The sequence below is a fragment of the Bos grunniens genome, chromosome 2 (genome assembly GCF_055505025.1).
Source record: "Bos grunniens cultivar Pamir isolate PY7600 chromosome 2, Bosgru_T2T1.0, whole genome shotgun sequence".
Lineage (NCBI taxonomy): Eukaryota > Metazoa > Chordata > Mammalia > Artiodactyla > Bovidae > Bos > Bos grunniens.
Genome location: NC_141166.1, coordinates 89,613,350 through 89,627,460, shown reverse-complemented (window position 1 = coordinate 89,627,460; position 14,111 = coordinate 89,613,350). Strand labels below are relative to the sequence as shown.

General features: G+C 42.1%; 1 protein-coding gene across 8 annotated transcripts in view; it reads right to left on the bottom strand.

Moving 5' to 3' along the window:
* Positions 1 to 1,244: 1,244 nt before the first annotated feature.
* Positions 1,245 to 14,111, bottom strand: part of KIF5C (kinesin family member 5C) — a 159,714-nt gene continuing 146,847 nt past the window's right edge. For 4 of the 8 annotated variants that reach the window (XM_086352621.1, XM_086352637.1, XM_086352659.1 and 1 more), the window contains one exon: positions 1,245 to 5,005. The gene's annotated coding sequence lies outside the window, so the exon portion shown is untranslated. Of the gene's footprint in view, positions 9,572 to 14,111 lie in introns of all 8 variants that reach the window. The other 4 variants (XR_015146033.1, XR_015146034.1, XM_086352631.1 and 1 more) reach the window with 2 other exon arrangements.

Sequence of the window (14,111 nt, the reverse complement as noted above, 5' to 3'; positions counted from 1 at the left end):
TAAAATAAATGGGCTTCAGCCTAAATATTAATCCACCATGTTTGAAGTTTTACTACTTAAGTTACCTTTAACAGTCTGGTAACTGCCTCTTCCAAGTTTTTTGGAGAATGACCAATTCAAGGAGATGGATAAGACATCATAAAAGCATATCATTTGCAGTGCCTTGAATTCTACTATAAAGCCTTTATTTGACATCCACCTTTCCACTTTCAATTGATAAAAGCAGTTTACTGTCTGGCTCTCAGGCAACATTAACCAAAGAACGAATGAGGGTTTTTACATACACAAGGCCACGCACGGCCACAGAAGGTCAGTGACCCAAAGTAGGGCAGTCTCCGTGCTGAGAGAGCAGATAGAAATAATCCTGTGTCCTGCCAGTTGTTATTCCCCAGTGGCTTCATACTCTGGCATCCTCTCACGAGATCTCAGAGCTGTACGTTAATAGAAATAGTAAGTTAGGGATGTCCCTGGTGGTCCAGTGGCTAAGACTCCATGTTCCCAGTGCAGGGGGCCCAGGTTCAACCCCTGGTTAGGGAACTAGATCCCTTAGACCACAACTAAAGATCTTCATGCTATAACTAAAATACCTCACATGTTGCAACTAAAGATTCCACCTGGGACTTCCCTTATGGTCCAGCGGCTAAGACTCCACGCTCCCAAAGCAGGGGACCTGAGTTTGATTCCCAGTGAGAGAATTAGATCCCACATGTGACAACTAAGACCCAGCACAGCCAAATAAACAAAACAGCAATAATCAGTAGGTTAAAACAGGAATTCAAACACCCCAACAATTGTCAAAAGATGCCAATAACCTTTCAACATATGCAGAGCTCCAATGCATTAGTTGAAGAATGCCCATGAAGTAAAACATATTATTAGAACAAATCCTTTTTGTTCAAGAAGAAATTCAGAAATTCAGCTAATACATTGGTCTATCGCACTAACTCAATCATAGTTTTTAAAAAGTTAAGATACTTACTGACATCAGTGGCCGTCTTTTCAGTGCTGAAGAAACAAAGGTCAGGTTTTCTTGGATCCTCAATGAAGGAAAAATTTAAAAACAGACATTCAAGCAAAGCAAAAGACAAAGAGGTAAAGGTTGACTTTGCTCAGGCTTTGAATTTGAGCCCTGTTCCCTAAAATGAACTCCTTCGAGGCCAGAAAATGGCCCATCCTCACACTGGCATTGAGGACTGCAAGGAGAGTGCCATTAAGATGACTCAGATAAGAAAAAACAGACCAGCCAAAGTTTAATTCAATTTTATTTTCCACTTTTAGTATTTTTCAAATTATACAACATGCAGTTTGCCAGAGTATCCATAGATCTTCATTTTAGAACCTAGAAGATAACCAAAATTGTCCATGGGCCAGGGGAGGGTTACTTCCAGCTCTTTTGTTACATGTACTATATTACAGCATCATAACTCGATACAAACTGCCATTCTCCCCCTCACACCACCAAAACAAATTCATCCACAAGTTTTTTTTTTTTTTTTTTAATGAAAGCTACTGTACAAATACATAAAGCCCAGAGAACACACATCTGCAGTACACACAACATACTTTACAAACTAGACATGGATAATTCTACAGAATTGCCCTATTCCCCTTATATCCACACACAGTGAAAAATATTTAAACTGATGAACAGATTTGTAAATATGTAAGTAGACTTCACGGAATGGTGCTTCCTTCGGCTGTTACCTTGACCTTATTCAGGATTTTTTAAAAAGTCTAAGCTGTTAATGTTCAGTGAAGGCATTTTAGACTATGACGGTTCCCGTAGCTTGCTTAAGATATGCAGTGTGAGACAACTTAGAAATGAAATCTTACCCCAGTCCCCTACCTCCTACCCCCTGCCAACAAACAACTTCCCTACTGGGTCATAAAGGCAGAGTCTAAATGTTTTCTGCCCAGCTTAAAAAATACACTTCAAAAGGAGACTATTGAGAATTTTTATTTGCTTTCAGTTATTCCACCAGGAAAAAAGAAGTGATAATCTCCCCGTGAGTCTTGGAGATGGCTTAGTCTGGCCTTTGGACAGGAAAATCACTTCCCCCCATGAAAGTAGGGCTTCAAAAACTCTCTAGATGGATGCTACATTCTAGACAGTCCTTTTTACTTCATTTATCCCAATATTTCTACAAAATCTAATTTTCTTAATCATATAATACTATTTCCTTTAAAGTCTTAATCCACACTTATTGTTTTCCCTACTATCTGCCATTCCACAAGGCAAATTGTACAGCATTGGAAGAGATGATGCATTTATACAGAATTCTCCAGTAACTGACAAAAACCTACTTGGCATTAATATATTTTTGTCTCCAACCATAAATGTTGATATCTCAAACAGCATTCCTCTGATTCAACAATCCACCATCCTGCAGGGAGAGATTATCTGTAGAAATCATCTGGTTATTCCCTTTTAGCATCAAAGAGTAAACTTTCAAGAATTAGCTTGAAATATAAAATTATTCATAGAGGAGAAACACACACACACATACATACACACTCTAGCAAAAAGCAGCATACAACCAAAAAATATCATCATAGGCTCAGCCATTCACAAACGTAGTTTTCACATCTGGAGTACAAATGTAAAGAATGGTAGTCTAAGAAAGTGAAAATTGCATAAATGTGGCTTTTAACAAAAGTGATTCTATAAAGTATATCATCCTGATATTACCTTATTAAGCAAAGTAACATTTAGGGATTCATTTGATTATACTGCATAATCCATTCCAATGATCTGCCTTTTAGTCACAGGGTAGGAAAGTTAGTTTAGAGGTCCTGAAAGACTGAAGCTAGGTGAACTGACTGGCTGATCAGCAACTAGCAGAATCATCTTTAAGAGACATCAAAGCCAACTTTCTCTATGAATAAAAGTGAACTGAATTTCGTGAATCCCTGACAGAGGTCAAGAAATATGGAACTACAAGTGAATGTTTCTTTTAGAAACATGAACAGGTCAAAGACCCCTTTAGAATTAGAAAGGGGGTGACCAGGGAAAAATGACTTTGTAAAGAATCTAAAATAATCTATTACCAAGAAAACCCAAAAGGAAGAATTCCTCACCTTTGTTCAATTTCCAAACACAGAGTTATACAGTTGCATAAGACAGCATAACCACAACAGTGGTTATGACAGTTTATTAACTGGCAATCCTCTTAAGGACCAATTTTAGCTTCTAAAATCAGAGGCAACCATATTAACAGCAAGGTTATAATCTATGGCATATGTTATTTATTATCTGATAAGGTTTGTCAAACCTGCTCTACAAGGATCTTTCTGTCAGACGGCAAATAGCACTGGAGCACTATCAACAATGTTAAAAAAAATCAAACAAGAAGCTTTAAAAATGTAAATGAATGCAAACCTGTCATTCTTATGAAATAAATACTTCAGTGGAATTCACCCTCTTCTCTTGCCTTACTACCTGCCCCTCAAAACAAAACACACATAAAGTGCAACATTTAACAAATAAATTAAGTCAAAGCAGCTTTTCTTGGTTAGAGAAATTTTACACAAGAAGTTTGGAAATCAATTCGCTTTTTAGTGCTTTTTATACACATGCATGAGCGCACACACACACGAACTATCTCCCACCCACCAGCAATGAGAAAGCACCATGTCTCTCCTGGCATAATTTCATTCCAATGGTGAAAACAGCAGGGATAGAACCAGCTCACTCATCCCAGGTCGGCACAAGCATAGGATGAGTTCTTTCAATGAGATGGGTTTGGTCATCGTTGACTTAACCCTCAGATTTACCCAAACAAGTAGCAGCACATGAGACTAACTGAAGTGAATCCTTGTCAGTTTCCCTGGAAACTTTACTACTTGGACATTGATCATTTTAATATGCACAACTAGAAATAAAAGTTGAATCAGCTTTAGAGTCATGTATTTGAATGAAACGACAGCTGAACTGAAAAATCCACCCACTGATTTCTTCAAATTCTGCCTAAGAGAAACCTATCTATTTGCTGCCAAAGAGAGAACTCACCTAAACAGTCAGTAAGGATGGATTAATACAACAACATTCATAGGCACAAAAATATGTCACTTTCCCTCTAGGGCTTCTTTTTAAACTGCTGGAACGATCCTGGATTTCATCAGCAGTATCCCCACCAAGCTTACGATGGTTCCCTAGAGAAGAGGCCATCCCCTAAGCGAGCTCCTGTGTTCAGGGAGGAGGAAGTGAGGAGGGAGGCAGCCCCATTTCCACTCATCCAACTTTGCAGTATTTTCAACACATCTGAAGGAATGATGTTTTACCTGGGCTGGCTGAGACTAGTCACTGCAGGTTCAGTAACAAGCAGCTCAGAGGTGAATGCTATGACTTTTTGCATTTACACAGATGTGTCTGAATGAACCCTGTCTACATTGCTACTGTGAGATTGTTTTTCTGCCTTGAACAAATATGTTTTGCATTTTAAAGGGTGCCATACTAAAAGGTGTATTTTACAGATCCAAAGATGTGACCAGGGTATTCAAAATGCATCTTTGGGGTGACTTGTTTTGGAAAAGTGTTCAGAATGAAAAATTTAAACCCTATAGCAACATTTTTGTGTTCCCTAAAAATATAAAGTAATGTGTTTATTTTACAGGAAACCAGACAGTTGTGGTGGTGGAGCAGGAGTCCCCACCTCCACGGCACTTGGTTGTTCCCCCTCAGGGAGTGGTGTTTGCTGGGACATGGCTGCCGAGAAACGAGTCTCCAAGAACCACCCAGGGACCACCCAGTGCCCCAGGCCCAAGGCCAGAGCAACGGGTCCCAGGAGTAAGTGGGTCTTCTGTCAGCGTTCCCTTCAGATTTCTTGAGAAAAGTCCAAGCACGCATCTGTACACAGAAACTCTATACAGCTCAAATATCTGAAACTGGTGTACTGCAGATGGCTGGGGTAAGCAAGTGTAAAAGAAAATGGAAAGTGTAGAAGGGAGAAAAATAACGGAACTGGTGATTAATGTAGTCCTTGACATGCTACGTGGAGAGTCATATCTGTTGAAAGAGAATCAAAGAGAGAAAGAACATAGGAGTTAGAGAACACAATAGAAATTCACTCCTTAGGGGGAAAAAAAGTTTTAATTTTAGATATTTAGACCAGAGCTGTCCCAACAGAAATACCATGTGAGCCACACATTTAATTTTATTAATAAATGTTCAGGTGGCCACATAAGTAATTATTAGAGATTGAGATGTTTTACATTAAAATGTTACTACTGAGATAGTTCACAGTCTTTTTTGCCAGTGTTTGTCAACTGGTGTGTTTTTGCACTTTCCATACATCTTAGGGTGGACTTGGCCACAAGTCAAGTGCTCAGAAGTCACCTGTGTGCTGAGCAGTGAGCCTACTGGACAGCACAGCCTCCTACTTCGTGCTTTTGCTCCAAGACAATAGTCTCTTCCCTAAGGACTCAGGTGCTAAAGAATCTGCCTACAGTGTGGAAGACCCAGGTTCAATCCCTGGGTTGGGAAGATCGTCTGGAGAAGGGAATGCGCTACCCGCTCCAGTATTCTTGCCTAGAGAATTTCATGGATAGAGGAGCCTGGTGGGCTACAGTCTACGGGGTCACAAAGAGTTGGACATGATTGAGGGACTAACACTTTCACTTTCACTTTTCACAGTGTCTTCCAAAAGTCAGTGCCTATTGAAATGACAGATATTTGGAGAAACAGAATTCATTTTCTCATCCTTGGGGGAACTCAAACACCAATTCTCACTTGCCAGCACTTGAAGACATCCAGGCAGGTCAGACAAAGCCCCCCAAGCCAAGCTCTCTCAAGGCAGAGACTCCCAGTCCTGAAAGGCACTGTTTTGTCTCCCCAGGGTGATGAAGTTATGCAGTAGGCCCTCTCTGATGTCACTCCACGTCCCACCAGATGTTAATCTGATCACTGTCAAGTCTCCAGGATGAAATGTGACCAGTTCTGACTCAGAGGCCAGCCATTCGTCAGCCTTCGGACCAACTCCAGTGAACTCTAATTTCAGCAAGAAACAAAAGTCTCAACCTCCTCACACCAGCTGGAAGCCCCGGTCTGTCTGGGGTCCTGCCTGTGGGTTTTGTGCAGAGATCATGGTGCTTGTGGGGTGGGGAGTGGGTGACAGGAGAGCTTAGTACAGCCTCATCCTTAAGGAATACATGGGAAGTGCCAGGCACAGGAAATGTGACAGTCACTAAGAAAAACCCAACTGCTCTTTTGATTGTAAAAACTTCATGTAGATACATAATGGAATGCTACTTGGCCATCAACAAGAATGAAGTTTTGTCATTTGCAACAACATGGATGATGGACTGGGAGGGCATTATTAAGTCAAGTAAGTCGGACAGAAAGACAAACACTGTATGCTATCACTTATACGTGGAGTCTAAAAAACAGAAACTAGTGAACACAACAGAAAAGAAACACATGCACAGATATAGAGAACAAATGAGCAATTGTCAGTGGAGGGAGGGAAGGGGCAGGGGCAAGACAGAAGGAGGGGATTAAGAGGGACAAATCACCATGCAAAAAATAAGTAAGCTACAAGGATATACTGCAAAGCACAGGAAATAATAGCCAGTATTTTATAACAACAATAAATGGAGTACAATCTATAAAAATTTTAAATCACTATGTTGAACACCTGAAACTAATATAAGATCATAAAGCAATTATACCTAAAAAAAAAAAAAAAAAGAGGGGACTTCAAGTGGACACACATCTGTTTTTGCCCCGAGGAGCCTTACATTCAAACTTGGTGCTCAACTGTGATCAATATCTCAGCTTCCTACTACAACGCTCTCTCCCTAATTTTTTTGTCTTCACTCTCCTGATTTATGTGTTATAATATTGTAAGCAACCTCACATATTTTGTATAAATAAGTAGGATATAAATTATAAATAAATGGGGAAAAAATCAGAGTGTGGAAAAGGGATTTTAAAAGTAGATAAGAGCAAAGTAGGTGGTGGGGGAAAGGGAACAAGGAATACAAATTGAGTAGAAAAAAAGAGAACACATTCCTTTTTAGAATATTACCTCTTCTCCCACTCAAAAAATAAATAGTCAGGGAGATCATACAATAACTACCATTTCTTGTTCCCAATAGTGCAATTGCTCACAATTACAAAGCTGCTGCATTAAAAATATAAAGCCATCTTATATTCCCGTCATTTTTAGAAGTCAGATAGAGGGAAAGAGATCTGTTTTTGGAAAGAGCATCTTTACCAGAGGAGACTCTCTGGTAAGACTGTGTGCTTTATTAGCACCAGAAATGAAAACCCTAAAAGCATAATCATAGTTGTCATTTAAATCTATTTTGAGCTGAAAACCAATAGGCTCAAGAATGCTTTCTAAATAGTACCTTTGAAATGCCCATTTCACTTTCCTTACAGGTTCATTTTTCCAAGTGATCTCAGAATCATTCATGGTTCACTCTGGTCAGATGAGGCTGCTGTCCTGCATGCCTGCAGGAGAGACTGAGCACATACTTTACATGTAGGATTATGGCTTAACGTGATGACTGCAGCCTACCCGTGTTGACAGAGCTGAGCGTTAGACACACAGACTCTACGGGGCGGCCCCAATAACTCCAGCGGACCATGAAGCGACACAATTTCCATAGAAGGCCTTTCACTCAAATCCCCCAGCTCCCTTCAATGTGCAAGCTGCTGCACGTTTTGGCTAACAGTCTGGAAGAAACGGGGGTTCGCAAAGGAGGCCCAACCTGCTTAGTTTAACCGCCTCTAGGAGATAGAGAGGGAACTGAAATTGTGAGGGGTTCTGAAAGGAAACACAGCAACTCTACCAAGAAAACGCCCTTTATTACTTAGAGGTACACCTTTTTCATCCTGAGTTAAAGATCTTCATGGGCATGTATGCCAAAGTAGTCTTTTCCCCAGGTCCAAGGATGGACTTGGATACTCCCATCCATCCCCTAACTATCTGGATGTTCACCTCCTCTGACAAACTCCGGGGAGAAGACAGATACAACATATAGAGGCCAGTGGGTTAGCCCCCCAAAAAACCATTTCTGACTTCTGAACAGAGACTGGCCATCCAGACAAGCTTGGTGAACCTTGAGAACCCGGCACTGTTGACCCCCCTTAGATGGTTCAGAGGAGCCACTCACTCACCTAAAAGCATACTGGCCCAAGCATCCTGCTACTGGACTGTCTGTGGGCCTCTGCATCACTGGGGATAGTAACTCAGAGCGGCAACGTGTGACCAGATTGAGCAAGAAATAAAATCACCTTCCTTTAGAGGAGGTGGGGAAGGTTGAAGAAAGAAACTAATTATATATGGGTTTTGCAAGAAGCCGTTAGAGACTTCCCCCCACCAACTTTGGCTTTTGCAATTGCTTGCAATGGATTTATGCTTAATCCAAATAATACATAGTTTTATCTTTCCTTTTGCCTTTCTACAATTCAGTCCCCACATTGTAAGAATTACCAGTTGTATCAGATGTACCACTGCTGAATAGAACCAAATTTGTCCCACGGGGGCACTCGTGCAACCTGCTGTTGAGGGAGAGTTTTATTTGCTCTGAATTCGTAACTCTGAGAAGCGTACCACTGAGGAGAGTCAAGTCCAGTGACTGTGCTGGAGATGAAGGAAGGAATTCTTTCCCTCAGCTCCTCCATGATCCCCCCCTTGGAAGGCACAATGCTAGTTTCAAAGTCCCAGGTTACACCAGTGCTGTCTGCAGTCACTTCTTTCCTTTCTCCCCCAGGTCCTGCTTCACCTACTCCTTTTAGGCCTGTCCCCACGCCCATAACGTTCATGGTCTAATTTGTCAGGGTCTAATTTTTTCCAGATACTCTATTGACTTTTCACTCTACTTTCACATGATCTCATTTAATTCCCAGCACAAGCCCGTGATAAAGGTACTCTGGTCGTAATTTCACGCCATGGATTTTTTAGCTGTTAAACGGACAGGAACCTTGTCTGGAGGGACAAGGCTGGATTTGCTTCATATATTTCAACTGAAACAACCCAACTGCAGCAGACAGAAGGCCTGCAGGAGATGTGAGAAACCAACTGTTGTCTTTTAAGCTTAGTAAGAGATCTGCAAAAAACTGTAAAAACAAAACAAAACAAAACCCAGTGCCATTCTAAGTTTTTGTTTTGGAAATTTATTACTTTTCATTAAAAATGGCATTTTATACTACCAATCAGCAGATACAACTCAGAAATATTAATATAAAAGCTCTTTGAGTTCACCAAGCTTTTTAGGAGTGTCAAAGGTCCTAAGGTCAGGAACCTTGAGAACTGCTGCAGAGCAGATCAGAGCTCTCAGACCAGGATCCCCCACTAACAAGTTGTCCAGATCTTGACGGGTCACTCTGCCTCTCTGCAGGATGTCGAATGAAGCGGGATGCAGGGCTCACTGGGGACTATCACAACGCTGTAAATCAGCTATGAAAAGTGCCAGTCACTAGGTCATGTCCAATTCTTTGCGACCCCATAGACCATATCCCATCAGGTTCCTCTGTTCGTGGGATTCTCCCGGCAAGAATACTGGAGTAGGCAGCCATTCTCTTCTCCAGGGGATATTCTGGGACCAGGGATCAAACCCAGCTCTCCTGCATTGTAATCAGATACTTTTATCATCTGAGCCACCAGGAAAGCAACTATATACTCCAATATAAAATAAAAACTAAATTAAAAAATAAATAAAACACTTAGAAACTTTTATAAAAAGAAGAAAGAGAAAGAAAAACAATTAACAAATAAACTCACAATAAGATCCTGAAGTAGTAAAACCAGAAAGAGGTAGCACTACTCTGCAACGACTGTCAGTGATCCAGGGAATGTCACATAAATCAGAGACCCAGGGGTCAGGACAGACTCCTGAGCTCTTCAATGGCTTTCTGTAGTTACATTCACCTGGGTGACCCTGCTATAAACTGCAGAAGTGCTTTTCCAGAGCTGTTTTCTTTATGCCTCAAAACATGAAATCACAGTGGTTAATAAAAAAAAGCATCCTCAAATGCACTTCAAGAGCCCAGTTAGTGCCTTCTGGCTCTACCACCACGATTTTGCCTAATATTTTATCAAAGTGTATCAAAACTTTATTAAATAGGATATAATTTCTAGACCTGATATATATATATATATATATATATAGTTTTTAATATGTGTACAGTTCAGTTCAGTTGCTCAGTCATGTCCGACTCTTTGTGACCCCATGAATTGCAGCATGCCAGGCCTCCCTGTCCATCACCAACTCCCAGAGTTCACTCAAACTCATGTCCATCGATGAGTGATGCCATCCAGCCATCTCATCCTGTCGTCCCCTTCTCCTCTTGTCCCCAATTCCTCCCAGCATCAGAGTCTTTTCCAATGAGTCAACTCTTAGCATGAGGTGGCCAAAGTATTGGAGTTTCAGCTTTAGCATCAGTCCTTCCAAAGAAATCCCAGGGCTGATCTCCTTCAGAATGGACTGGCTGGATCTCCTTGCAGTCCAAGGGACTCTCAAGAGTCTTCTCCAACACCACACTTCAAAAGCATCAATTCTTCGGCACTCAGCTTTCTTCACAGTCCAACTCTCACATCCATACATGACCACTGGAAAAACCATAGCCTTGACTAGACGGACCTTTGTTGGCAAAGTAATGTCTCTGCTTTTGAATATGCTACCTAGGTTGGTCATAACTTTCCTTCCAAGGAGTAAACGTCTTTTAATTTCATGGCTGCAATCATCATCTGCAGTGATTTTGGAGCCCAGAAAAATAAAGTCTGACACTGTTTCTACTGTTTCCCCATCTATTTCCCATGAAGTGATGGGACCAGATGTCATGATCTTCGTTTTCTGAATGTTGAGCTTTAAGCCAACTTTTTCACTCTCCTCTTTCACTTTCATCAACAGGCTTTTTAGTTCCTCCTCACTTTCTGCCATAAGGATGGTGTCATCTGCATATCTGAGGTTATTGTTATTTCTCCCAGCAATCTTGATTCCAGCTTGTGCTTCTTCCAGTCCAGCGTTTCTCATGATGTACTCTGCGTGTAAGTTAAATAAGCAGGGTGACAATATACAGCCTTGACATATTCCTTTTCCTATTTGGAACCAGTCTGTTGTTCCATGTCCACTTCTAACTGTTGCTTCCTGACCTGCATACAGATTTCTCAAGAGGCATGTCAGGTGATCTGGTATTCCTGAGTCTTTCAGAATTTTCCACAGTTTATTGTGATCCACACAGTCAAAGGCTTTGGTATAGTCAATAAAGCAGAAATAGATGTTTTTCTGGAACTCTCTTCCTTTTTCGATGACCCAGTGGATGTTGGCAATTTTATCTCTGGTTCCTTTGCCTTTTCTACAACCAGCTTGAACATCTGGAAGTTCACGGTTCACATATTGCTGAAGCCTGGCTTGGAGAATTTTAAGCATTACTTTACTAGCGTGTAAGATGAGTGCAATTGTGTGGTAGTTTGAGCATTCTTCAGCATGGCCTTTCTTTGGGAATGAGAACTGACCTTTTCCAGTCCTGTGGCGACTGCTGAGTTTTCCAAATTTGCTGGCATATTGAGTGCAGCACTTTCACAGCATCATAATGACAGTGCGCCAGGCTACGACGGCACCAGAGCGGCCTAGAGGAGCTACCCCACGCCCGAGGTCAGGGACAGCGGCCGGAAGGAGGTACCCCATGTCCAAGGAGCAGTGGCTGCGCAGGCACAGGAGGGCCGAGAGGAGCTACTCCATGTTCAAGGTCAGGAGGGGTGGCGGTGAGGAGATACCCCTCATCCAAGGTAAGGAGCAGCGGCTGTGCTTTGCTGGAGCAGCCGTGAAGAGATACCCCACGTCCAAGGTAAGAGAAACCCAAGTAAGATGGCAGGTGTTGCAAGAGGGCATCAGAGGGCAGACACTGAAACCATAATCACAGAAGACTAGTCAATCTAATCACACTAGGACCACAGCCTTGTCTAACTCAATGAAACTAAGCCATGCCGTATGGGGCCACCCAAGATGGGCGGGTCATGGTCTGACAGAATGTGGTCCACTGGAGAAGGGAATGGCAAACCACTTCAATATTCTTGCCTTGAGAACCCCATGAACAGTAGGAAATATGTACAGTCCTCAAAATAACAGTGTTCAGCTACATCAACACTGAAAGGCACCTGAGGTCTTTGGTTCATTTTCACTATATTTTCAACTGTATGCTTTCCTTGTCATGAAAATCTGAAGCATTGATATACGCATCTTCTAGATTATCTAGCTGACTACCTTGTAACCAACTTCAGCCCCACACCTGCTTTATGCCAAAACCAAGTTGGTGCTTCTTGTCACAGCTTTTATCATCTTCAGGTAAAATCCAGACAATGGGAAGATGAGGCATTCCAGCCATGAAAAGACAGAATGACTTGAAAGCAAGGGGTGATCCTGCAGTGATTTTTAACAGAAAAAGAGGGTGAAAGAACTGTCATGTCTTGACACACATGATGAACTCCACCGAATGCAATACATACTACAGTCACGTTGCTCTTTATTTTCAGCAGAAGACTGTCATTGTTAAGTTAGTAAAGCTTAGTAAAGGTTGGTGGTTTGGATTTTCGACTTTTTAAATCTACTTTGTAAATCTTTTTCAACTTGATAGTTGTGGAACATCTACCAGTTTAAGGAGTGAACACTTTTTTTTAATTTGCACTATAATACATAAATAATAGATAAAATTAAAAACTAATAAATTTAAATTAACTACAGGAATCTGTGAGAATTTTATTTCCTTAAAAGTACTCTATTTACTACTCAAGTTTGAGAAATAAGAGAGGAAAAGCAAAAAACCATGGATTCTGCCTCAAAAAGCCTTTCAGAAAAAGGCCGAGCTTTCAGTAATGCCCCACTTGTGCCATCTGGTGGATATACTGGAACCAGTGCACACTGCACAGCAAAGGAAGCAATCCCAGCTCCAGGGCCCTGGGTACCAGGCAGCTGGACAACTACTGAAACGGTGTCTACCTTAATTAAACGCAGGGCCTGGAATAAGCACTCAGCACTACCCAAGAGGCCTATTTCATACCTCTCTTCAGCCTGCAACCCCATGTCCCCCAACCCTCTCAGCAGATGACTTGACTTACTTGCACAGGAAAACAAGCACTAATACGAGCTCTGTTTTCACCTTCCTGCATGCCCCATTTACCAGAACTTTCTATTCTGCCTTGGGTACAGCGTTGCCTTCGTTTATGTTCAGATCAAAGCCTCTCACAGGAAGCCAATACTCTCTACTGTAATTCTTCCGGCTGCAAAGTTATCAATTTCCCTTCTGAGTTGGGTTATTACCATCACTGTATAAATAAGCTGTAATAGCTGCCATCTTAAAAAAGAAAAGCAGGGATTTCCCTGGTCCAGTGGTTAAGAGTCCACACATCCATTGCTGGGGGCACACAGGTTCGATGCCTGGTCAGGGAGCTAAGATCCCACATGCTGTGGAGTTCGGCCAAAAAAAATTGAAAAAAAAAAAAACGCAAACCCTATCTTAATCTCACATCCCTCCATTTCTCTGCTGCTTCAAACAAAACTCCAAGCCGCAAGCAGGTACTGACTCTGTTTCCCCACCCCCACACTCTGCTCCATGCTGCCCCCTTAGTGCTAAAACTGAGGTTTCTGCCCTCGGGCCTCCAACAACCATCAGTCTCTGTGGTTATCTCCCTGGAGCTCTGAGCAGCCTTCAGCAAAGCTGACCACCTCCCCTTAGGAGCCCGGGCCTCACTCTGCCTCCCTGAACCTAACATTCTCCTCCTCAGGCCCCTTTATCGCTGCTACCTCCTTTTTCTGCCCTTTCCATTGGCCAGTCCCCAGATCTGGTCAAACCTTCCTCACTCTCTGCCTCTGTCCACCCTTTCTCCAGGTGACCTCCTGGACATGTGGTCTTAAACACAATCCACAGACCATAACTCTCTATGACCTCAGACCTGACCTCTCGCCTGAGCTTGCAGGTTTCTGCCTACTCAGCATACCTGCATGATGGTGAGCTAGGCTGAGTTGTCTCAGAGGAATCTCACAATCCACCAAGCTCTCTTTTCCATAAAACCTGCATTGCCCAATTTTCCCAGTCATTGCTAAAAGGTACCAATATTTACCCGGTTGCTAGGGCCCCAGCCCAGAGACCACCTTTGATTCCCACCTAC